Below are 11870 nucleotides of genomic sequence, written 5' to 3'. Positions count from 1 at the left end.
GGTGGTAAAGTAAAGTACTACAGGGTTAGAGTAAAAATAAGCTGACATAAAATAAAATAAACCAAAACAAAACAAAACAAAACAAAATTAAATTAAATTAAATTAAATTAAATTAAATTAAATTAAAAAATAAACAATTAACTAAATGCAACAAAATCTGAGCACTTACAGGTAACATAAGTAGAAAAGAAGAAAACAAGTAACTAAATGTGACAAAGTGCAACAAAAATTGCAGTTAAATGTAGGTACAGTTTATATAATATACAACAATACGCACCGTGCAGTTTAGCAGCATAAATTGAAATAAAAGTACAAACTAAATAAGTGATAAGGAGCGATTGGATAAAGTGGTAACAGTGGTAAAAGTGATAAAAATTGTAGCAGCATTTGTTAGCAGCATAAATTAACTAAGGTACAGTACAACTAAATAAAGTGACGAAGTGAAAGTTGGGTAAATAAATGGTAAAGTGACATTTGTTCAGGACACAGTGTCTCCACTGTTCCTTTCGCGACCGGAAGTAGATGAGTTATACAGTCTGATGGACACAGGAAGAAAAGACTTCCTCTGGAGTTCAGTGTTACATCGGGGGGGAATGAGTCTGTTGCTGAAGGTGCTTCTGCTCGAGGTTAGCAGCTGGTGGAGAGGGTGAGCGTTGTTGTCCAGGATACTGTGCAGTTTACACAGCATCCTCCTCTCAGACACCACCACCAAAGAGTCCAGTTGGACCCCCAGGACGGAGCCAGGCTTCCTGGTGATCCTGCTGATCTTGTTAGCGTCTGCTGCCCTCAGTCTGCTGCCCTCAGCCTGCTGCCCTCAGTCTGCTGCCCTCAGCCTGCTGCCCTCAGTCTGCTGCCCTCAGCCTGCTGCCCTCAGCCTGCTGCCCTCAGTCTGCTGCCCCAGCACACAACAGCAAAGAAGATGGCACTGACTACCACCGACTGGTAGAACATCCTCAGCATGATGTTACATACGTTGAATGACCGGAGCCTCCTCGGGAAATAGAGTCGACTCTGGCCCTTCTTGTAAATAGCCTCAGTGTTCTTGGCCCAGTTCAGTTTGTTATCCAGGTGTACTCCAAGGTATTTGTAATCCTGGACAACATCCACAGTCACACCGTTGATGGAGATGGGTGTGGGGGCAGATTTCCTCCTGCGGAAATCCACCACCAGCTCCTTAGTCTTGGTGGAGTTGAGCTGCAGATGGTTAGTTGCACACCACTCGACGAAGGAGTCCACCACGCCCCTGTACTCCTCCTCCCCTCACTGACACAGCCAACAATTGCAGAATCTTCTGCAAACTTCTGCAGGTGGCAGGACTCAGAGAGGAACTGAAAGTCCGAGGTGTACAGGGTGAACAGAAAGGGGGAAAGAACAGTTCCCTGTGGAGCCCCAGTGCTGCTGACCACAGTGTCAGTTTGACATACTGTGGTCGACCCGTGAAATAGTCCGTAATCCAGGAAACCAGGGGAGGGTCCACCTGCATCGCCGCCAGCTTACTCCCCAGCAGAGCAGGCCGGATGGTGTTGAACGCACTGGAGAAGTCCACGGTGGAGCAGGAAGATGATGGTGTTCTCCACTCCTAGTCTCGGCTGGTAGGCAAACTGAAGAAGGTCCAGTGATGAGCTGACCAGGGGCCGAAGAATTGACAGGACCAGACTCTCCAGGGACTTCATCAGGTGAGACGTCAGCGCCACCGGTCTGTAGTCATTGGAGGAGCTGGGACGTGCGTTCTTCGGTACTGGTACCAGGCAGCATGTCTTCAACATCACAGGGACCCTCTCCATTATACCAATAACATATCAATTATAATACACTAATAATATATCAATAATATTATACCAATAACATATCAATAATATTATACTAATAATATATCAATAATATTATACCAATAACATATCAATAATATTATACTAATAATATATCAATAATATTATACCAATAACATATCAATTATATTACACTAATAATATATCAATAATATTATACCAATAACATATCAATAATATTATACTAATAATATATCAATAATATTATACCAATAACACATCAATTATATTACACTAATAATATATCAATAATATTATACCAATAACATATCAATTATATTATACTAATAATATATCAACAATATTATGCCACAGTCTGTAGATAATCTATTCTGTTTATTTATTGTTTGTTATTGACGTTTAATCTTTCTGGCTAGTAGCGTCCTATTTACTGGAGTTGATTGATTAATGATTCTTCCAGGTATTAGTCAGACCCTCAAGTGTTACCATGGAAACAGATTTCAGTAAGTGACCACGGTATGAACTTTTTCCAAATCGCAGTCATGATGAAGTTTTGTTTATTAACAAACATTAAATTATTTATTTGTGCTCACACTTCCGCAGTGACACTGATTAATATACAGGCTATATATATAATATATTAATATAAACTCTGATCACACTGACGTCATATTTTTATATTCACTTACACTTCCTGTGTCACGGTCTAGTCTCTCTCTCTCCTGCACTGCTCATAGCCACACTCCTTTCCCTTCACACTTACCTGCAGTGGAAATTTCCACCCCTGCTCAGCCACTCCTGCAGCCACACCCCCTCATCACGTAACTGCTTCCACCTGGTCGCCACAGTATATAGAGCCTCACTCACCCTCTGCTCACGGCCAGATTGTTCCACTGCTATGCATGACTCTCCAGCCTGTGAATTAGGACTGATCCCCTGTTGCCGACCCTGCTTGTTTTCTGACCAGTGCTTTTGCCTGGTCCCTGATCCCTGGACCTTTGGACACTGATCGGATTCCTGTTTGGAGACATCTGCAGTTTTGCATGCAACCCTCTACCCCTTCAAAGAGGAGTCCGTCATCCCACTAGTGAGTGCCCGCTTTCCCTGGTCCCTTCCCCTCTCCATAACTCCTCAAGAAGATTCACAGGCAACCCTTTGATTCTCCCCTTCCCTACCTTTAGCTCTCACTCCCTGCCTTTCCCCCCGAAGAAGGAAGACACCCTTTGTTCACAGTTTAGATTCCCCCGTGCTACTAATAAATTCACTGTCACTGACTTGTTTCCTGTGTGCTGCTATTGGGTTCACCCCCCCCCTTTACATCCTGAGGATGTCTGATTATATCTGATTATATCTGACGGCTGTCAAAAACAAACATCCATAAATCCTCATAGCTAATTCACCTAAACACACATTCATTATACTTCCTGTTCTTCCTGTTACATCCCAACATGGAGGGTACACACACACTCACACACACACACACACACACACACACACACACACACACACACACACACACACACACACACACTGTGCTGCTGGAGGGAACGAGTGTGTCGCTCTCACCTGAACGCCGTCACTCATCTCTCCTCACCTGAGGCTGAGCAGCATCTGTACAACCAGCAGGACCCGCAGGGACAGATGGTGGACTCTGTCTGTTAGGAATAAAAACACCTAGATACAGGAGGAAGAGGAGGAGGAGGAGGAGCCTGCAGCTTTATTGGACAGCCATCGTCCTCAAACAAATAAAGTTAAAGAGCTGAAAGATGAACTGAAGTCGTATCAACAGGAAAATAAACTTCAAGCGTTTCATTAAAAAGTTTTTATCTGCGTTTGATCGTCGACTCCTCAACATCAAAGATCAGAGCAGGTTCTCTTCCTCAACCTCCTCCTCTTCCTCGCTCTGATCTCACACTCAAGACACGCAAGAGCTGCAGGATGAACAGCATCAGGAGGAAGAGCAGCAGGAGGAAGAGCTTAAGGATGAAGAGCATCAGGATGAACAGCATCAGGAGGAAGAGCTTAAGGATGAAGAGCAGCAGGAGGAAGAGCTTAAGGATGAAGAGCAGCAGGATGAACAGCATCAGGAGGAAGAGCTTAAGGATGAAGAGCAGCAGGAGGAAGAGCTTAAGGATGAAGAGCAGCAGGATGAACAGCATCAGGAGGAAGAGCTTAAGGATGAAGAGCAGCAGGAGGAAGAGCTTAAGGATGAAGAGCAGCAGGATGAAGAGCTGCAGGATGAAGAGCTGCAGGATGAAGAGCAGCAGAAGGAAGAGCTTAAGGATGAAGAGCAGCAGGATGAAGAGCAGCAGGAGGAAGAGCTTAAGGATGAAGAGCAGCAGGATGAAGAGCAGCAGGATGAAGAGCAGCAGGAGGAAGAGCAGCTCTCTGAGACGAGGGAGGGAATTCTTACATGAATAAAATCTACAGTTAAATATTGTGTATATATTAATAAATATAAATACTCGCTGTTCATAAGGAGAATCTGAACAAAGTGAAAAAGTCTAAAATCGTATTTTTTATCTTGAAAGAAAAATAATCTCATAAACATGTTCTGCATTAGAAAGAGTCAACTGGAATAAAGAAAATCTATTAAAAGTTGTCTTAATAAGATATTACAGCTAATATTGCTAACATTAGCTTTTAGTTGTAACTTGCTAGCTAACGGCTGACATTAGCTCGCTATAGCTCCAGTCTGATATAAGTGAGTTGTGATTGGGTGTAATAAGAACTCGCTGGCGTTCTTTGAGTTCCATTACAGTTAAAAGCATGAAACAGTCTCTCTCGAGCAATCAGCAGCTTCGGTTTGGTTGAAATAAATCTTTAATTGTCAGAGTTCGATGTGGAAACAGCCAACGCTAATCCTCGGGGACCAATGTGCTCATTACACTGAGGCCCCCGACAGAATCCCACCGTTATTCGGGGCCCTGCAGGTCAGACTCTCTGGCTTACAGGAAGCACATTACTGTGCAGGTGATACTTCAGTTGATGACGGTTCATTAGCGTCTCATCATTAACTTCAGGTCTCAAAGAGAAACAACTCAATTAGACCCAAACACACAGAAACATCTGGAATAAACAATACACAGCCTGCTGCAAACAACGAGGAAGAGAGTTTAACTTTAAAACTTCCAGCCAATACCTCCTCACTGTGTCTGGGTCTCCAGCTGTTAAATGTTGGACAATTAGCATCATTAGCATTAATAATCTGCTATGTGGGTGTTTTTACCTCCTAATGAACCTTTCAAATATCTTCATTCTGTTCATTTATCCATCAGTGATCCTCTTTAAAGTCCAGGTCCCATTCAGTAAAATCTTCCAACACACAATCAGAGCTCATCCACTCTCTCTCTCTCTCTCTCTCTCTCTCTCTGTATAAACTTTATTAATAACAACCAAGCGGAATAAGAAAAAGAAGGAGTAATAAAGGTTTTAGGTCCGCAGGAGGATCAGAGAGTAAATCCTCACTGACGATTAAACCTGCAGGATTGTTGGTTGTGTAACCGGCTGAAGATCTTTAAACTGACCAACAGGGTGAAAAGGGCCCTTTGTGTCTGTGCAGCTGAGAAACAGCTGGACCGACGCAGATGTGCGTTAGCTAACGTTGGCTAGTGTTGCCCACTGTTGGCACTGTAGGGAAGCGGAGAGAGAAGGCACTCGGGAGCATAAAGGTCACAACCTTTGACCCTCATCCCTACATAGAGACACATAGAAACCAGCCAGTTAAACGGTTTATGAGGAAGACTTGGAGACTTTCTCAGAAACACAGTGAAGCTTCCGGCAGGTCAAATGATGCTAAAAGGTCGTGACCAGAGTGTAAAACACGGTACTGTCAGCCTTTATTAATAACCTGTTAGACTGTGGATTTAAAGGCTTTATGAGACACTTGTAGATTCTCTGAAATAACGACCCGTGTTAATGACACTGAATGTGTTTGTGTGGCACCGCAGCAGATTAGATTTCCTCCCACGTCGTCCTCTGACTCTGCACATTAACCTCGTCTGCCGGGACCTTTAAAATCAGCACATTAATATTCATCCATCACCACGCCTCGCTTACACCGATCCCTCTGCAGGGGGGGAAGAGACGGAGGGAGTCGTGCATGAGTTCAAATGAGACCTTCTGGATAATGAATGACAGCGAGGAGGAGGAGGAGGAGGAGGAGGAGGAGCAGGGTTCAAAGGTAGATGTACAGAGGTGAGAGATGAAGCTGGAGGCAGATGAAGAGTGCGAGGCGTCGGGGGATTTCTGACTGCAGCTGTTTGTGATTACAGCCGACAGATTGGTTATCGGACTTACGTAAAGCCACTGTCTGCTCTCTCCAGATGTGTCTCTGCTTCTGTTTTAGTCTCCGTCCAGATGTGGAGACGAGCTCTCAGACAGCTGAGCTCATCGTACCATTTATTTCTGACCCGAGTTGTTTACCTCGCTGAGAGAGTTGTAACTGACTCTCTAACTGTAGCTCCAGTCGGAGGTCACATGCAACAAGTTTGACAGTTTGATCTGAGTTTGGTTGAGCTGGACGGACTCACTGAGAATGAGCTGTCAATCACAAGGTAGCCCCGCCCTAAAGCATACCCTGCTTTATGGTCTGTTTTACTCTAAATGGGACCATCAGTTACTAAATGAACATCATGCTGTATGGAAGAAGACTGAAACTAGAGACTGAGACCAGAAACTCATCAGGAAACTGTTTACTGAGCTCATACATCAACTTCTCCTCTCTGACCTCTGACCTCTGCTCTCTGTCAGGAGCCTTTGAGCAGCGTTCCTGAACTCTCGACACAGAGGGGAAGTCAGCTGCCGACAGTGAAACATGATTTAATTTAATGTAATTTAATTTAAGTTAATTCAGGCAGCAGCTCCCTGTTGGCCTTTGAGGCGCCACAAAAACATTTTTAAATTAAGTTACATTCAATTACAGAGATATCCAAAAGAAAAGACTATTAGGAATGTTTTCTCATCATTTGACTTTAATTTTATGATTTAACTTTCTTGTAAATTGTATCAGTATCTCATAAAGATGTCCTTCATTTTAAAAAAATCTGATCTTCTATGTCTATGTCTTCTATGTATTGATCCATAACTCTTGACTTCAGTAATAAGACTTCTATATCTCATATATTGATTTCTGGACCCCAAAACTGAATTCTGATAATTATGACTCCGTAATAAGGATAACAAACGTCATATTTCTGTGTATCATAATAAATACTTTTGTATCCTGAAAATATTCTGTTGAATTTTACTTCCACAATCAATTTATAACACAGTATTTAATTATATATTGTCTTCTAATTATGAATCTCTTAATAAGAATATCCTTACGATGTGAAGCTCCTCATACAGTAATTTTGAGATTCAGATTTGTAATTATGGATCTTGTCAATGCAATATTAGTGATTAATACCAGAGAAATTCGTATTTTGTTTTCCTTTTTTTATCAAAATAAAATTACTTGATGAAATAATTAACTCATTATTATATAAATAATAGAAACCACCAACCGCTCTTGGCCTCCATACATCCGTCATGTAAACACCTGAAACTGCACTAATTGAACCACATCCATACATGACTTGCTAATAACATGCTAATAACATGCTAATAACGAGCATTAGGAGTATGTGCTTCCAACACAAACTGAAGTTTCCTCAGTTTTTGAGCTGATGGGACCTGAGCTGATGAACTCTCGGGGGGAAAATAACACCAGCGAACCACTTTAGGACCAATTAAGACGAGTGCAGTCAGTTTCTGAGTGTTTTCAGGTCCACGGGGGACTGATGGATCCTCATCCTCACTCCCACCAGCTGCTTTATTTAGTAAAGCGATAACAGCGAGGAGACGACTCAAAGACTCCAACTGAGCACGACTCAACACGATCCAGAGTCTGAAACTGTGATGATAAAGAAGCTGAATGTCCTCTGGAGGACAAACTGCGTCTACGTGTAACTGAATTATGTAATCAGGATACACAAAGAAGGGATCTTAACATTATTATATTAGAATCAAACACACATTGTTGATACACTCAGATCAATACTTCTTATTCTCTCTTGCCTTTTTTACATATTTGGTGTTGATGTAATGTAAAAGTAATCAAGTTACTTTAATATGGTGCAAACATTTTTAACAGGTAATTAGTAACTGTACCAGATTACATTTTAAAGTAACCTCCCAACCATCAGATCTTTCTGGATACAGGTCCTTTTTGTCCACTGAGTGTTTTCTTCAGACTGTAAGATGTATTTGTTTGCAGAGGTCGAGCGGGTCGTCCACTGATCAGAAGGTTGGTGGTTCGATTCCCGGCTCCTCTGGCTGCAGTGCAAAGTGCCCTTGAGCAAAATACTGAACCCCAAACTGCTCCTGATGCTGAATCACTGTGTGAATGTGTGTGAAAGTGGTTTAAACAGCTTTGAGTGGTTGGAGGATTAGAAAGGAAACTTTATAAATACAGTTCATTTATTATTCACATATTGTCACCAGTAGTATGAAGAACACAGGACTCATTGTTAGGATTAAACATTTAAAAGAACCTGGAGATTGAAACCAGTTTTTCTCTGTGATGTTGGTCAGTTGGTCCGATCAGATATATTTCACATCATACTCAGTGTGTGTGTGTGTGTGTGTGTGTGTGTGTGTGTGTGTGTGTGTGTGTTCGACCTGCGTTGGTTCGACGGTTGTAGTAACAGAACGAAGCTCAGAGGTCGAGATCGAAGTCAGAACACGATGAACTGATGTCCTCGTTACGATGGACGCTCCTCATTATCACTCTGACCTCCTCCTCCTCCTCCTCCTCCTCCTCCTCCTCTGGTGGAGGTTATCGGACAGCGAGCGCCCAGTGTGTGTGTGTCTGTCTGCGGGGAATTGAGGGCGCGCCCCCTCCTGCATGGCCTGATGGGAAGGAAGGAACGGCGCGCTCTAATGGAAACCAATTACCCGACCATCAGAGTGGTCAGAGCTGCAGTCCTGAGGAGACACCAAGGTGAGTGTGTGTGAGTGTGTGAGTGTGTGTGTGTTTACCTGCAGTGAGGACGTCTGTACGGTGGCTGAAAGGTCCCAAACGCAAACGCAGGAAACATCTAATAATAGACAGTGAGGCCTTCAGGGACCGTACGGTACAAACAAACATGTATCAGTGTGGGAATCATACAAACAGACTGAAGGAGGAACAGATCTCATGTTAGAAGTTCTTGGAAAGAAACGCTCACCACAAGGTCCATTTAGTAGCTGCTGGAGCTTTCAGTCATTTAAAATATCATTCCTCACCCCTGTTGAGAAATAAGGGACCTCTTGTTTAAAGTCTCCATGAAACAGGAAGCAGAGAGCTGTTAGCTTCCTCATATTTACCTGTTCTGGCAGTTAGGAAGGGACTTATTAAGGATATTGATTGGCAGTTTACAGCAGCCAATAGCAGGTAGCGCTACAAGCTAGCCTCAGTGCCTACCTTCCAGTGAACGCAGCCGGACCCTGGACCGAACACAATCTCTGAGACTGACAGTGTCAGTCTGACAGGGAACCCAGCACCGAGGTGGTTCTCTCGCCAGTTAGCTTAGCTGCACGGCTGACCGAGCTAACGGCAGTTAGCAGTCGGCTACTAATCAGTCTGTCCATCAGGAACTCTGATTCTGGAGAGTAGGAGACGTAGAGAAGAAGATTAGATAGAAACTGTTAAACATTGTGTGATTTAGACTTGATGGAGACTTTACGAGACGAGTTGAAACCTTCTACCTGAACATTAAAAGCTGCCAGTGTAAACCAGAGACGGTGCTTTCTGACCTTATTCATCCTACTGGTTCCTTCTTTTACTGTGTTTTCTTTCTGTTATCATTTATCAGGCTGCAGCATGTTTTTCTGTTGTCCCATTGGTTGCTGCTGTGATTCTGTAATGTCGCTAATGAAAGTCTGAATGAGAAACAAGCAGCATTATAAATGGAGGTTGGACTTTAACCTGTTTGTGTCCAACAGCCCGACTCAAATGAGTAAGGACATCTGATCAGGTCCAGACAAGGAGGCTGATCAATACGAGGCAGGAGCAGAGGATTGTGGGAGGCGAGCAGCTGACAGGCAGCAGGCGGAGAAACAACATTTACAAATGAGGAACAGCGATGTGAGGACGGCGGCGTGGACGGGTCATTAGAGCAGCCAATGAGACGCAGATAAAATATGCGTCCTGTGTCCACCGAGCGAAAGCCGCAGGAAGTTGTTCAAAAGTTATCTGAGCAAGAAACTCCCTCCAACTCACCTCATCAACAATTTACAACCTCTCACACTGTCCGAGTCTGAGTGTCTTCACGAGTCCCTCAAAGATAGTGCAAGTCCAGATTAATTCAGGTCTCATGTCTTTAAGAGCAGGTCCAAACTTAAGGTCAGGTCTTTAGGAGCAAGTCAAAATCATACAGGTCTCAAGTCCTTGGAACCAAGTCTGAGTCTCTTTCTGTCAAAGGAAGTCTTGAGTCCTTGAGGATAAGTGGAAGACAAGTCTAAAGACTGTAAGCTCCTTGGACCGAGTCTCTGTCTATCAAAGGAAGTCTGCATATTGATCGATGATCGAACTTCCTGCTTTCTACCTGGTTCAGAGGAGTCGTAGAGACTCTTCGGGGAGACTGATCACTGATCTGACTGTGCTGGAGGAGTTCCTGGGACAGCGCTCATTTGTCCTTCCTCGCTGTGGCTCGTTGGAGAGGGAATGATGCCTTCATCCCCTCCTCCATCCTTCACCCTGCAGACAGACTCAGCAGAGGAGTCGCACTTCCTCTCCCTCCATCATCCTTTACTTCACTCATTACTGCCACTCCTCTTCATCATCCTGCCCCAGCTCCTCTTCCTCCTCCGATCACAGTCAGCTGTGTCTGTGGGTCTCCGTCTGTCTTCCTCTCTCACACTGATGGACTGAAGCATGTCTGAAATCTTTAATCTGCTTATAAACTGCACCTGACACAGAAATAAAGAGAGTAATATTTCCCTCTGAACAGACTCAGCTAGCGTCAGCGTCGACCTTCCAGTGAGCAGCCGGATCCGGGACCGAACACGACGTTCGAGTCTGAGAGTGCATCCGGGGCTGAGTCCGTTAGCTTAGCTGCACAGCTGACTGAGCTAACAGCAGTTAGTGGTTAGCTACCGATCAACCTGTCCATCCGAAACTCTGTAACTGACGTCGGTGCTGTAACGTTTTTCCCTGTCGGTCTCGGAGGCTGTGTTCGATCCCGGTCCGGCTGCTGAGCCCGGTTCTGTCGCCCGCTAACAGCAGATACAGTTAGCAGCAGCTAATTAGCGGATAGCTACTTTGTTAGTTACTAGCTGATTGGACGCAGCATTAGTAAACGCCCCCGAGTGCAGGATGAGTCATCACATACTCTAAAATACCTTTAAGAACACCTGAAAATACCTGAAACTGGACTTCCTGTCCCTGTTGGACAGAAACTTCTCCACACAAAGGTCTGATAAAATAAAAGTTGTTTTAGTTGTACAGATGTAAATATGTAATAAGAAGTGTGTTAAAGGATAAATCAGACGTTTTATTCTGTATCTTTTCTGAATGAGTCCATCAGGATTGTAAAAGTACATTAAACAGACGAGCTGATGTCACCGGTCAGCTCTAAAAACCTGTTTGTGGAAAGTAAAAAGACCATAAAGAGTGCAGAGAGCTGCAGTCAGGGTCGGGCGGGATGATGGAGGGATGAAAAGAGAAGAAAAATATGAGAATAAAAGGAACCAAAGAGAGAGAGAGAGAGAGAGAGAGCAGGTGAAAACAGATCGAAAAGAGTCAGCACACCTGGCCAAGGACACACACACACACCTAAACACAGCTCTGATAGCGTCATCCATTAGCTCCAGTGGACAGCCGGTAATGGCTGAGACACAGAGGACACCTATAAACACACACTCTCATTATTTATAATGTAATGTCCCCCAGAGACAACCAGGTCTCACTAAACTAAACTCTACTTTTAAATCGACCTTCTCCCTTTCACTTCCTGTGTGTTAAAGGACACATCATGTGATCGACAGGTGAAACCGATCCAGGAACTCTGTGCTAACTGAACGCTTTAATAAATGTGAAGTTTAGTCTCTCAGGAT

The sequence above is a fragment of the Dicentrarchus labrax genome, unplaced genomic scaffold (genome assembly GCF_905237075.1).
Source record: "Dicentrarchus labrax unplaced genomic scaffold, dlabrax2021, whole genome shotgun sequence".
Taxonomy (NCBI): Eukaryota; Metazoa; Chordata; class Actinopteri; family Moronidae; genus Dicentrarchus; species Dicentrarchus labrax.
The sequence above is the reverse complement of the archived record's forward strand: the minus strand, read 5'-3'. Positions refer to the sequence as shown.